Source organism: Limanda limanda, chromosome 17 (assembly GCF_963576545.1).
Source record: "Limanda limanda chromosome 17, fLimLim1.1, whole genome shotgun sequence".
In the NCBI taxonomy this organism is placed as follows: domain Eukaryota; kingdom Metazoa; phylum Chordata; class Actinopteri; order Pleuronectiformes; family Pleuronectidae; genus Limanda; species Limanda limanda.
The window spans coordinates 20396365-20409208 of NC_083652.1; the positions used below are offsets into that span (position 1 = coordinate 20396365).

Here is a 12844-nt window from a genome sequence, read left to right on the forward strand (position 1 = left end):
TCTGCACTCCATTCCTGGGAGTCCAGCCCGGGTTTTGTGGTTTCAGCAGCGCTATGATCCCAGAAATACAAGCAAGCCTGGAGGTGGTTAGGACATGAAAGTGAGGTAAGAAAGACAAGAGATTCATTCATGGGAAGGTGATTCAAGGCACCGACATCCCTGTATCTGTGCTCAGCGACAGATGATCATTATTACTCACTCCTGCCGCTCACACAGGGCTCACACGCAACCCAGGCATCAAACTGACAGATGACAAGTGATTGAACCAAGATGATACCAGCTTATATACATAATAACTTACCTAGCTGGTAATACTACTACAACTTCTAATAATAATAATAATAAGACTAACTATACTTTTATTTACTCTTTGATGGCAAAAGTTATACACAACTTTTAACTATTACTTTAACGTCACTTTATTGTATTTTCAGGTAATTATATATGTTTGGTCTATATGTGGAGATCTATGTATAATCATTCCAGATAATGCGTTTTTTTTTTTGTTTTTTTTTATTCTGTAATACTTTTCTCCAGTTCAAAACTCTTTGGCACCAAGATGATACCAGCTTATATACATAATAACTTACCTAGCTGGTAATACTACTACAACTTCAAATAATAATAATAATAATAAGACTTACTATAATTTTATTTACTCTTTGATGGCAAAAGTTATACACAACTTTTAACTATTACTTTAACGTCACTTCATTGTATTTTCAGGTAATTATATATATGTTGTCTATATGTGGAGATCTATGTATAATCATTCCAGATAACGCTTTTTTTGTATTTTTTTTTTTTTTCTATAATACTTTTCTCCAGTCCAAAACTCTTTGGCACCAAGATGATACCAGCTAATATACATAATAACTTACCTAGCTGGTAATACTACTACTCCTTCTAATAATAATAATAATAATAAGAAGACTTACTATAATTTATTAACTCTTTGATGGCAAAAGTTGTACACAACTTTTAACTATTACTTTAACGTCACTTTATTGTATTTTCAGGTAATTACATATATGTTGTCTATATGTGGAGATCAATGTATAATTCGTACATTGCACTGACTGTTACTTTGTTTTTTATACTGTATTATCCTGCCTATAGTGTATTCATATTTATATATATTTATATTTTCAGCCTGCTCATAGTGTATTCATCGTCCTTATATCTTTCAATTCCTGTTAATTCCTGTTAATACTGTTATATTCCATATATATTTCTACTGTACAGATCCTATTTATTACATTTTCACTTTAATATGCACAATACTCTGCACTTTACTGCCTTTTTTTGCACTTCTGGTTAGACGCTAAACTGCATTTCGTTGCATATGTACTTGTACTGTGCAATGACAATAAAGTTGAATCTAATCTAATCTAATCTAATAATCATTCCAGGTAACGCGTTTTTTGTATTTTTTTTATTCTGTAATACTTTTTCTCCAGTCCAAAACTCTTTGGTTTGGCAGCAAACTAAAAAAAAAAAGAACTCCATGTACCGTCATGCCTTGCGCGTCTACGTTGGAGCAGAGAGCAGCATGTGCAGCAGCGCTCGGCTCCAACTATGGCTCAGTGCTGCTCGGGCTCTCCACGGGAGCGCACCGCCAGAGGAGCTGGGACCGGCACCGCACTGGAGCATCAGGAGGGGGGGGGGCTGGGACCATCACCGCACTGGATCATCAGGAGGGGGGGGCTGAGACCATCACCGCACTGGAGCATTAAGAAGGAGCACTCACTTTTTCTTTTTAAACTCTGGGAAATAACCGCTCGGAGCTTTCTGCCTGATTTGCCCAAATCCTTTTACGCACAGGCTCCCCGGACGCATCCGGAGGGATTACGCGCTGACCTTTACAGCCCTGACCCGTGTGGAGTTAATATTGTTATCGGTAGAACTTGTTCACAATGGAACCGGATGATGGATTCTACAGTCCGGACCCGGGTCTTCTTGTTGGATGTAAGGGAATCAAGTGCCGGGATGAGCGGTGTGTGCTCCTCCTGCTGCCCGGTGCCTGCTGCTGGACACGCTGCGTGGACTCTCCAGTCTCCTGGGATACTTCACCAGTGTCATACATGGACCAACACCATGATATTCTAATGGAAAATACTTTCTGGTGGATTTGAGGTACACTATCCTGGAGTATACTTGTTTTTTTTGGGGAGGGGGAGTGATGCTCAACAGATGTGCAGCAAATGTGGATAATGAGGGGACGCGATCAACTCATCCAGCAGGTTTGTGAGAAACAAAAAATCATACTTCTACCTCATGACAGTGAGATGTTGAGAACTGACTCAGGTTATGTTGGAAATCAATTTGTGTAATGAAGGGTTGTCCCAATGTGCAGCATGTGATCAGTGTGTTTTTTTCCCAAAGGGGTCCCAGTGAGGAATACATTCATTTCACTATTATCTTTTAGTTGTTGGTTTTTACCAGGGGTTGTTTTGACCAGAGTTTCTCTCCCTACACGCCCATCTGGCCACTTTACTATTACATTACAATCAAAGTTCTCCCATGAGAATAAGGTGGATCTTGTATCTACAGTCTGGGTCTGAGTAGAACCTGTGTCTGAGGTGAAGTTTGGTGTGAAAGTCAATCCTCTGCTGGGTGTGCTCCACATTCAGGTTCACCTGTTCACTGCTCCGTTACTCCCTGGGCTCATTAGGCGCTCTCATCTCTCTCTCACTGACTCCAACTGTCTCAGTTGTGTCATTGCCTGACCCCAGCAGCCCAATCCCACCCATTCAACACGTTTCACCACACCTGCAGTGCAAAGTGTCTCCGCAGCCCCCCCCCCCCAGTTCACAGAGACCTGACCTGTCCTGAGTCGTGAAAGTCCAGGTGCGAGTCCATAAATGAACAGTGTGGATACAGTGTTCCACAGAAAGCAAACCTGTACTCCAGCCACCTCTCGTACAGTGACTCCATTCAGGTGAGAGCAAAATCTGTTTGGGCTCAGGGAGACCTGTCATTACTGCGAGCTGCTCTCATACCTGGCACACTCACAGATCCAACCTGCTCTGTGGTTGATACAGTGGAAGCTTTAGATTTTCTCCTGGAGCTGCCCAGGGCCGGTGGAAGCTGCAGGTGCACGCCACCGTATCCACTGAACCTTTCCAGGGTGAGGTTCTTTATCAGAGAAGTGTTTGTACCTGCACATCCATCTTTAATGAGCACACATGTGACATAATGGCATAGATAGATAGATAGATAGATAGATAGATAGATTACTTTATTCATCCCCGAAGGGAAATTAAGTTGTCATAGCAGCCGGTATATTTGAATACAATAAAATTCAATACAATACAATACAATAAAATTAAAAATATTGAGGTAGAAAGAATAAAAAAACAGAAGCACAAGATAAAATACAATAAAATAGGTAGATAAGGTGCAGTGGCAAGATGATGGTAATAGTACTGGTGATATGATGGTAATGGTATTGTTAGACAGTATATAAGAATAGTACAGTATATATAGTATATAATATAACATATTATATATATTTATATATGATAGTAATTATACCAATATAAAAGCAGTATATGGTAATGGCAGCAACAGTATATATAATAATAATGGTGATATAATAATAGTAATTCACAGTAGGTGTGTGTTCATGCAAGTTATCTGATGAAGCTTCCTCCTCCTCCTCCTCCTCTTCCTCCTCCGGGGCACCTTCCTCTTCCTTCACTCGACCCCATCCACTACCTCCGCTCAAAGAATTCCAGCTATTGTTGGGCGCAGGGGGGACAGAGCCCCACTATATGTCTGTGCACAGGGCAGAGCACAGACCCAGGCACCCACCCCCCCCTCCAGCTCCAGCCCGGCAACCCCCCCCCCCCCACACACACCCCCTCCATTAAAAAAATCTTCCCCAAACAAGACCCCCTTTCTCCACTGAAGAGGGACCCTCTGTCTAATGCCAAGTGACTCTCATGGCCAGCATTGACGGTGGGACACTTGCTTCACAAAAGGAGCTGAAGTGTCAAATAAACTCGGTCAGAGCCCCCGACACACAAGAATTCCTTTATCTGGCGCCCTGGGAGGCAGACAAAGACGGACTTTGTGTCAGTGACCAGGCCTTGACTAAAGACTGGGCCCTTTTCTTTTCTTTTTTTTCCCCTTAACTCCTCTTCTCACAACTTCTGCCTCTTCTTCCTCCTCCTCCTTTTGTCATCCGAACGGCCGAGCGGGAGCATGTCTGTTGACGTGACCCCCGGCCGGCTCGCCTGGCATCTGTCCTGCACATGGCCGACATCACCTCCTGGGCCGCGTTAGCTCCTCCACACAAACACAGACGCAACCCCGAGCACGAACACGCCCACTTGCGTGCACCGGCGGCTCTTCAAAAGCTGCCGTGACATTTCCGTAAGGACGTAATTGCCTTTTTTTTTTTTTTTCATACTTTCTGTTTACGTCCTGGTCCACAGCTGAGAAGAGTGGAGCAGGAATTTCTCACAGGGCTGAATGTGCTGGCGCTGCCGTCATATGATCTGCTTGTGGTGAACCACAGCAGAGAGCCACACACACACACACCGGGGTCAGACTCACTTAACCACCCTGTGTTTACTCCACTCAACATTTCCGAGGAACTTTCGAATTCAGGTTCTGCTCTATTGTCTGATTCCTGTTGTTGCAGACACTTTTTCTGAGAGCCAGTTTCCATTCCCCCCTTGCTCTGTCACCTGGATGAACCGGGTCACGCACACTTCAGACTAAACAGAGTCACACGTTTCCCTCCTCACCTGAGGTGCTAATTCAGGGATTCTCTGGAGCTCTTTAGCTTGGCTCTTATATAAAACCCCAGACTGGATGAGAGAGCCCCCAAACTGCTGGAAAAATGACCTCATCCAGTGTTGAGGCCTCAGAGCTGCACCGCCGAGACCATGCTCTGTGGCCCGGAGCCCGAGGAGCTGGGCCCGGCCCCCCGGTGATGGACGTGTGCACCAGGCCCCCAGGTCTGCTAACACACGCCTGCTGCCCGGAGAGCAGTGGTCCCCGGCACAGTGGTGAAGGTAAACAGATCAGGTTGCTGTGGTGCAGCGTGTTAATGGCGTGTTTATGGGCTTAGGGTTGAGTGGTGATTCATCATGTCTCAACTCAACGCTCACCTCTGGTCCCTGGGTCTGGATGGAGCTCCGTATCTGGCCTGTGTGTGTGTGTGTGTGTGTGTGTGTGTGTGTGTGTGTGTGTGTGTGTGTGTGTGTGTGTGTGTGTGTGTGTGTGTGTGTGTGTGTGTGTGTGTGTGTGTGTGTGTGTGTGTGTGTGTGTGTGTGTGTGTGTGCGTTTAATTGACCTTGCACACAGGTGACAAACGCCGTCTGACCAGCCAGCCGCGACCTCCCGGTGACCTGTGTCTCGATGTCACGACCGTTTCCGAACCAGGGGGGTGGAGGAGGAGGGAGTGGAGGTGGGGGTGGGAGTGGGGGGGGTAAATGGTAAAAGCAAGAGAAACATTTATTGTGCATTAATTACACCCTGTTTTTCTAGCAAATGTGCCGTCAGCATTACCTCATCAGGTCCGCGGGGCACTAAGCTCAAATCGCAGGAGAGTATCCCCCCCCCGACCCCCCCGACCCCCCCCAACCTGATCGTTAGTGTCCGATAACCTTTTAATGAGCTCCATGAGAAATGTCCAAAAAAAGAAAATGCTGTTGTGTATCCCTTCATATAGAGCAGCATTTACACCCAGGGCTCTGTGTGTGTGTGTGTGTGTGTTTCTCAGTGTGTGTGTGTGTGTGTTTCTCTGTGTGTGTGTGTGTGTGTGTGTGTGTGTGTGTGTGTGTGTGTGTGTGTGTGTGTGTTTCTCTGTGTGTGTGTGTGTGTGTGTGATTTAGAAACGGGCTCTAAAAGTTTGTCTGAACAGGAGAACTGTCATTTATTAGTAGTGCAGGAACAATGGGGAGCTTGTCTCCGGGGGTGGTGGGGGGGCCAGAGGGGGGGTGGGGGCCAGAGGGGGGGGCCAGAGGGGGCCGGTGGAGCCATGGGGAGGGTGGCCTGAGATTGGGCAGCAGCCTCCGACCCAAGAACAAGCCCCTGTCTGATGGAGAGAACTGCTGACCCTTCCTGAGTAAAATGGCACCTTTGTTTCCGAGGTGTATGTGTTTGTGCCTGTGTGTTTATGTGTGCGGGGGGGGGGGGGGGGGGGGGGAAGGAGAGCGGGTTTGAAAAGCTGGGAGCACAGTGTAAAGTGTTTTTTTTTTTTCTCTCTCTCTCTCTCTCTCTCTCTCTCTCTCTCTCTCTCTCTCTCAGCACTTTGGTTATTCTGTGCTAGCTCCAGGTTTTGCTTGATAGATTCTTAGAGTATTCGCCCCTTAGGAAAAAAACTGAAAGAAAGAATATTGGCGGCAAATAATCAAAGTCGTCCTCCTCCTCTTCAAATGTGTTGAAGGTCAATTTTACAGCATTCACTCAAATCAATGTGCTCTGTGAGTGTGTGTGTACGCCGCAGTCCTCGGTGACCCCCTCTTCAGATTGTAATTAGCCATTTTGAGTTTCTCCTCCTCCTCCTTTCCTCCTGGTCTGTGCAGCATGTGAACAATTGTCTCTCCCTCTAATGATGCTCATGAGGGAGAGAAAACCGACGGGAGGCGAGAGGAGGAGTAAACGCTGGTGGTTTAATGGCAGCAGATTGATGATTTCCTCCAGGGGAAACCGCAGCTTAGTGGGCGAGTGTGTGAGTGTGTGTGTGTGTGTGTGTGTTACTCTGTGAGGAGTTATCAGGAAGTTGGGAGTTGAACATGAGGGATTCTTCAGAGTGACGCCTCTTCACCCGGTGCTTACTCCTTATGAACCATAACCATGCACACATCCTCTGACTTTCATTTAATATCCTGCTATCCTCTCTGCCCTTGACCTCCCTGGGTGAGCGTAGCCAGTGGGAAAGAGAGCACACAGGGGCGATGGAGAGCACAGGGAGGTGAAGGAGGGACGGGTGGAGAGGAGAGGAGAGGGTCTTGTCCTCATCGTGCCCTCGTCCACACAGGGAGGGTAAACAGTGAATACACACAGCGCAGCACAGGAGCATCTCTGTCGGCCCGGATGCCAACAGACGGAGAGAGAGAGAGAGAGAGAGAGAGACAGCACTTCATTCATGCCACCACCGCAGGACGGCTGCCTGCACCACCCACCTCACTGTGAGGACACTATGGATTCTGCAGGACAGCAGAGGTGCTTAGAATAGTCCCAAAGTGAGACGTGCAGAAAGGAGCTCAGGGTTTTTTTTCCCACGCACAAAACAAAGAAGGTGTATGAGATTTCAAGCAACCTCCCCTGGATTTGGGATCTTTTTTGTGTGTGTGTGTGTGTGTTTGCATAAGCGGAAGACAGGTGTGTGTTCAGGGTGGATCCTCAGGGTGTTTCCTGCCTCGCACGCACAAAAATCAAAATAATCTCCAGCGCTTCAGATGCCAGACATTCCTCCCTTGTTCTCCGTCCGTCTCCTACTGACCTCACTTGTTCTTTTCACACGTTTTTGGAGGGAAAATTCCTCCCTTTTGTGCTCAGGTCTCAAAAAAATGTCACATTCCACCGAACCTGTGACAACACTGGGTCCTTTACTCTCGCTGGGTGTGTGTCCCCATGGCAGCGTCACTGGGTTTCCAGCCGGTCACACCTCCACAAGTAAGCCATCCTCATTCAGGAGTTCGGGCCTTCTCTCTTTTTTTTTTCTCCTCCTCCTCCTCCTCATTCGATCCACTCTTTCACTCCTCTTCCCTTTTCTTTTCTTCCTCGGTGGGGAGGATAAAGGACACATTTTCAGTGTGAAGAGGAGCGTGAAATTTTCCTGTGTGACCTCCCCGGGACACGGCGGGACCACCAGGGCTCCTCCAGTTGACTGTGTGTGTGTGGATATGTGTGTGTCCAATCCTGCGCTTGTGTGGGACATCCGTGTGACACTGACAGCTTTTCAGTGCTGGTTTTTATTTGGCTTGTTTAAAAGGGAACTGAATGAGGCCCGGTTGCTCTTCTCTTCACGTAAAAAGTCCAATTAAGCTGGATTGTTAGGAGTCCTGACGTTTAGAAGGTTGCTCCCGGGTTGAAGGCGGTCCTCGGTGTCTCTGACCAGACGCTTAGATAAGCATTCAGGACCAAAGTGCTGTGATGACAGCCTCGTGTCTGGACAGCCTCCAGTCGTTTCAGCTGTCATCACAGGGCATCACTCGTCTCCCACTGAGAGACAGGCAGCCATGTTTCCCTGTGAGCTGTGGCTGATTGGATTGTGAGGTTTAAATCATCATGACTGACTGATTGGCTGCACCAATTCGATTTTTTAACATTATAGTCTTTTATATATATTTTTTTCCTCTAAAATGATTTATTGTGGCTTTGGGAGACTGTTGGTGTTGCAGTGCAGCCTCTGGTTGAAATGTGAAAACGACTGCGCTTATTTTTAACACTCTGCTGCGCCCTTGTGGACAGCGTGTGCAATAACAGAATAATAGTTTGCTGTGCTGCAGTTCCTCCTGTGTCCACTTAAGATTTGTGGTGCTAATGATGCTCCTTAGTTGGGACATGGGGAAAGTTTATGATAATAATCACCTATAGTAATAAAGAAGATAAGAGGAAGCTATTCTAATTTAAATTCGATTGTCCAGCAGTATTGAATATTGAATTGAATACAAACAGAGACACTGTTACTAAACTGCATTAAAACTACACCTCTTAATTATTTTCAGTGATTTTAAACTTATAACTAACCTGGAAAAAAATCTGAAATTAAACAGAATCTTACTGTATGTCTACATGGGCCACCATTGGGATCAGTGTACTCCTTTCATTTACACATGTGATGTGAGCTATCTTTCCAACCTTGACATTTGAAATGCAGATTTTATCCTGATAAACAAATACAGATAGATTAAAATCCAAGAAACTGGCAGGCAGCATCTACAGTAACACAAATCTGCAGTAGATGGGCTTTTCAAAATTAAAAAATGACACATAATACAATATAACATATAACATATAACATAGTAAAATGTTAATTTATCTAACGCATTTCCAATTATACTGAACAATTCATCAGTGTATTTAAAGTGGATTCAGTCTTCAGGATTTTTAAATTTGGAAAACAGTAGCGCTCTAGATTGGTTTAATACCACACTCTGGAAATTATGAACACACAACATGTGCTTTACTGCATGTTACCACTAGAGGTCGGTATTCTGCACTTCTGAAACATTACACTCACTGTAGGTCACATTACAGCACAGTACAATATAGTGGGATCTGGAAGATGTATATTTTATCTCCTCTTCAACATGTCTATTCTAACTTTTCTGTCATTTTATGCGCAAGCTTCAAAATCCTTAAAATGTTTTCATATTATTTTAGTAGTAGTTCTTAAAGTTTATCTTGCAGAGCACTCACTCGCTATATAAACTAACAGTATAATAATTATTTTGTATTATAATTATATATTTTCCTCCGTGGGGTGAAAGATATTGTGTTATTTCACCTGCTTTACACTGGATGAAGTCATAGACCATATTTAATTGAAAACCTTCTTAGATCAAATTGTTTTCATGTTCTTACCTTTTTATCCGTTTAGTTTTTTCTTCGTTTGACATCACAGCAGAGCTTACTTCTTTTATAGGTGTGTGCCGTATTATTATAGTTCACCTTGCTATGCACTAGGTGTCTCTCTTGCATAAGACTGTGTGAACATTATCCTCTACAGTTCATAGAGCTGTTGAGTTTGACACTTTTTCTTTCTTTGACGTCCACAGTGATGATATATTTATAAACGCCTCGACAGCATGTGTTCATGTCTTTAACTTTTCACTGTTTAAAATAAACACGTTAAATAGGAAATTTGTGGAATCTAGTAAAAGACACATCTCTCCTTTGCTAAAATCGTTTTTTACAAATTGCTTAATGCACGTGTATGACATATTTATAAATGAATACGTTGAGTCCAACTGTTTTTAATCTCAAAGTACGTACAAGGCATTTCTGTTTGACTCTCTGGTGGAGAAAGTATTGGTCTTTTATTTTACCACTAGATGGCAATGTGTAGTCACGAGACAAGCGGCTTCCCTGAGGAAAGCAAAACTGACTTTGCATGTGAGTAACCCTGTGATCTCTGGAGTAATGGATGCACACCGGCATTATTATCTCCTTATTGCCCCTCATTCTAGCTCATCTACCTTTGAAGATCAAAGCAGCCGTGTGCCTCTGTGTGTACCGACAGCCGTAAACCCAGAGTGAACTTCAATAAAGCCAACTGTTCACTTTGTACATCTGTCGCTAACCCTTTGCAGGGGCCTTACGAGATGAAATGCTGTTGAACCGAGAGAGTCAACTGTTGTGCACGGAGAGGTTACGCAAGAGCTTTCAGAATAATATCAGCAAAGTTGGGGATATTTATATTTCAGCGAGTGAAAAAGCAGCAAACAACTTTCCGCATCCAGTTTGTTTGTGTTGTTTGACTCATGGCGAGAAGACTTGGCAAGTGCTGCAGCTCTTTGTTGGTTCTCCTCCTCCTCTGCGAGCGTTGCACACACCGCAGAGCAGAATGAATAAATACACCGGTGACATGTTTAAGGAACAGGTGGGGCCGTGTGTGTTTGTGTGACAATAATACAAACTTCGTGTCAGATGCAGTTCAGTTCCTGCAGGTGTTCTGTATACGTGCGTTTGAGCTCTCAACTAAATCAGGTGTTAGTTTAGCACATTATGTCGTGGCCCAAGTGGTAAATCTTAATAACTGTTGTTTCTTGTTTCATGCATTTTACTGAACTAACTAATCTGCCAAAAAAAATCAAATAACTTCTCTGCCTTCAGATCTGTAGGTGAACCTGCAGCCTGTGTCGAAATATGATTTTGATTCATCCGCGTCAAATAAAATTCCTTTTGCATATTCATCCGTTTCTTTTAAGTTGGTCATTTTGGAAGATCCCGTCTTCCGAAACCTGTCAGTGTGTTGAATACATTGTTGAACTCGGACCAGTTTGCCTTCAACAAATCAAATGTGAGAGTATGCAGTTATTCAGGTTCCTGTCAGTTGCAGATCATGGGAACGTGTCTTGATGGGAAGAAGTCGTCGTCCTAAGAGAATTGTTCAGTTGTGTGTTGTGTGAACCGGTGCACATGTTGTGAACTCGATGGGCGTGGTACTGTTGCATCATGTTGCATTTAAGTTACAAGGTGAATTATGGCACAGCGTAACTTTAGTGCATTTGTTTATCAGTCCTGTGTGTGTGTGTGTGTGTGTGTGTGTGTGTATGTCAAGTTGTCCCCAATCTACCGCTAATCAGATTTCTCCTTAAGGGGACTTTAACCACCTTAAAGATCCGTGCTACAAAGTTGTGCGCGCACAAACAGAGGCACGGACCTTCTGTATAACCTTTGTCATATTTCAAACTCTCTGCACAGTTCCTCTGAATCCCTCGTATCTGCTCCTCGCTCAGAACCAAAATCAAATTTCGACCTGTGGCCTTATCAGAGCTGTTGGCCACATGCTTCTGCTCATGTTCCTTTTTTTTCATCTTTCTTTCTTTCTTTCCATTTCATTTCTATTTATTCTCAGTGAAAGTGCAAGCTTGCACTGCCCACGGTTTACTTTCAGCCCTTTGTGCAGAGCTTGTTGACATTAGCACCTGCGTCAAATCTCATTCTTTTCCACGGCGGCAAAATTGCTGAACACCACAGCAGAACGGTTGCGACACTGCTCCATAGCTGCTTATCTTTGCCAACTCCCTAAGCCTCCCGAGCTTAATCATCTCTTCATAGTAATCGATCAACTCAATCCATCAGCAGCTTCTGACACCAGCCACCGCAGACCAGTTGAACTGGGAACCTGACCAGACGTGTCAGAGACAGGCAGGCAGGTACTGAAGGAGCTCTCTTGCCTCGAGGGACAAACATCTTTGTTTTTCCCCGTCCTGCTCCTTGCAGACGATAGGTCGAGGCGTGGCAAAGCAGTTGGGGGGGGGGTGAGCAAGCCAAGGTGAGGCTGAGGTAGAGATATGGAGGAGGAAGTCTGAGTGGATATCTGTCTCGTCGACGGCTCAAGTAAACCTTCGTCTAGTTAATAATTGACTCTGGAGTTCACTGTCTCTCTGTACTTTGCAGGCGGGCGAGACTTGAGGAAAACCTTTGTTCATTAGCCTCCGTTTTCACATTGCAAACCGCCTAATGCATTTTCTGGCTATTGCATTAACCACATTTTTGCAGCTGTGCAATAAGGCAGGGCATGTGCGAGCGGTTCTCTGCAGCTTTTTCTTACTGCTCAGGTTATTTGCTCCCTGTGGTTGATGTTAATGGGGTGTTGTTAGTGGCAGCAGCTCCTTTACAGGCCTTCTCAGTATACGTTGCACCCCAACACTCAACACTTTTTCATCCTCTGTGTGTAACATCGGCAAAACCCCCAACTAGAATTTGTGGGAAACCCGAGCATAATGAAAATTAATAACTACGCTGTCCCCTCATGCTTTTACCCTCAGTCGGTGCTGCAGCTCTCAATCAGCAGCAGCCCAGATGGAGTGCATGGACGTTGGTGTGTGTGTGTGTGTGTGTGTGTGTGTGTAGCTTGACTGTTGCGTAGCTGGAGTGCAAACATAAACACATGTGCATGCACACATTATTACCTACTTACACAGTGAGGATCCATGGTGCACTGGTGTATGCTTGGTGTTTTGGTGATGGTGCTGTGAGGAGAGTTTGTGTTGATACTGCACTCCTCCATCATACACTGCACCAACCTAACCTTTTCCAGACCTCTCTCTCTCTCTCTCTCTCTCTCTCTCTCTCTCTCTCTCTCTCTCTCTCTCTCTCTCTCTCTCTCTCTCTCTCACACACACACACGTGCGCGCCGAGGCCACTTTCT

The 12844-nt window shown here is 45.0% G+C and overlaps 1 long non-coding RNA gene across 1 annotated transcript in view; it reads left to right on the forward strand.

Moving 5' to 3' along the window:
• The first annotated feature begins 1716 nt into the window (after positions 1-1716).
• The window catches only part of LOC133023318 (uncharacterized), a 52656-nt gene continuing 41528 nt past the window's right edge, over positions 1717-12844 (forward strand). Inside the window, exon 1 of the long non-coding RNA XR_009683047.1 lies at positions 1717-2243. This is a non-coding gene — a long non-coding RNA (uncharacterized LOC133023318). The remainder of the gene's footprint in view (positions 2244-12844) is intronic.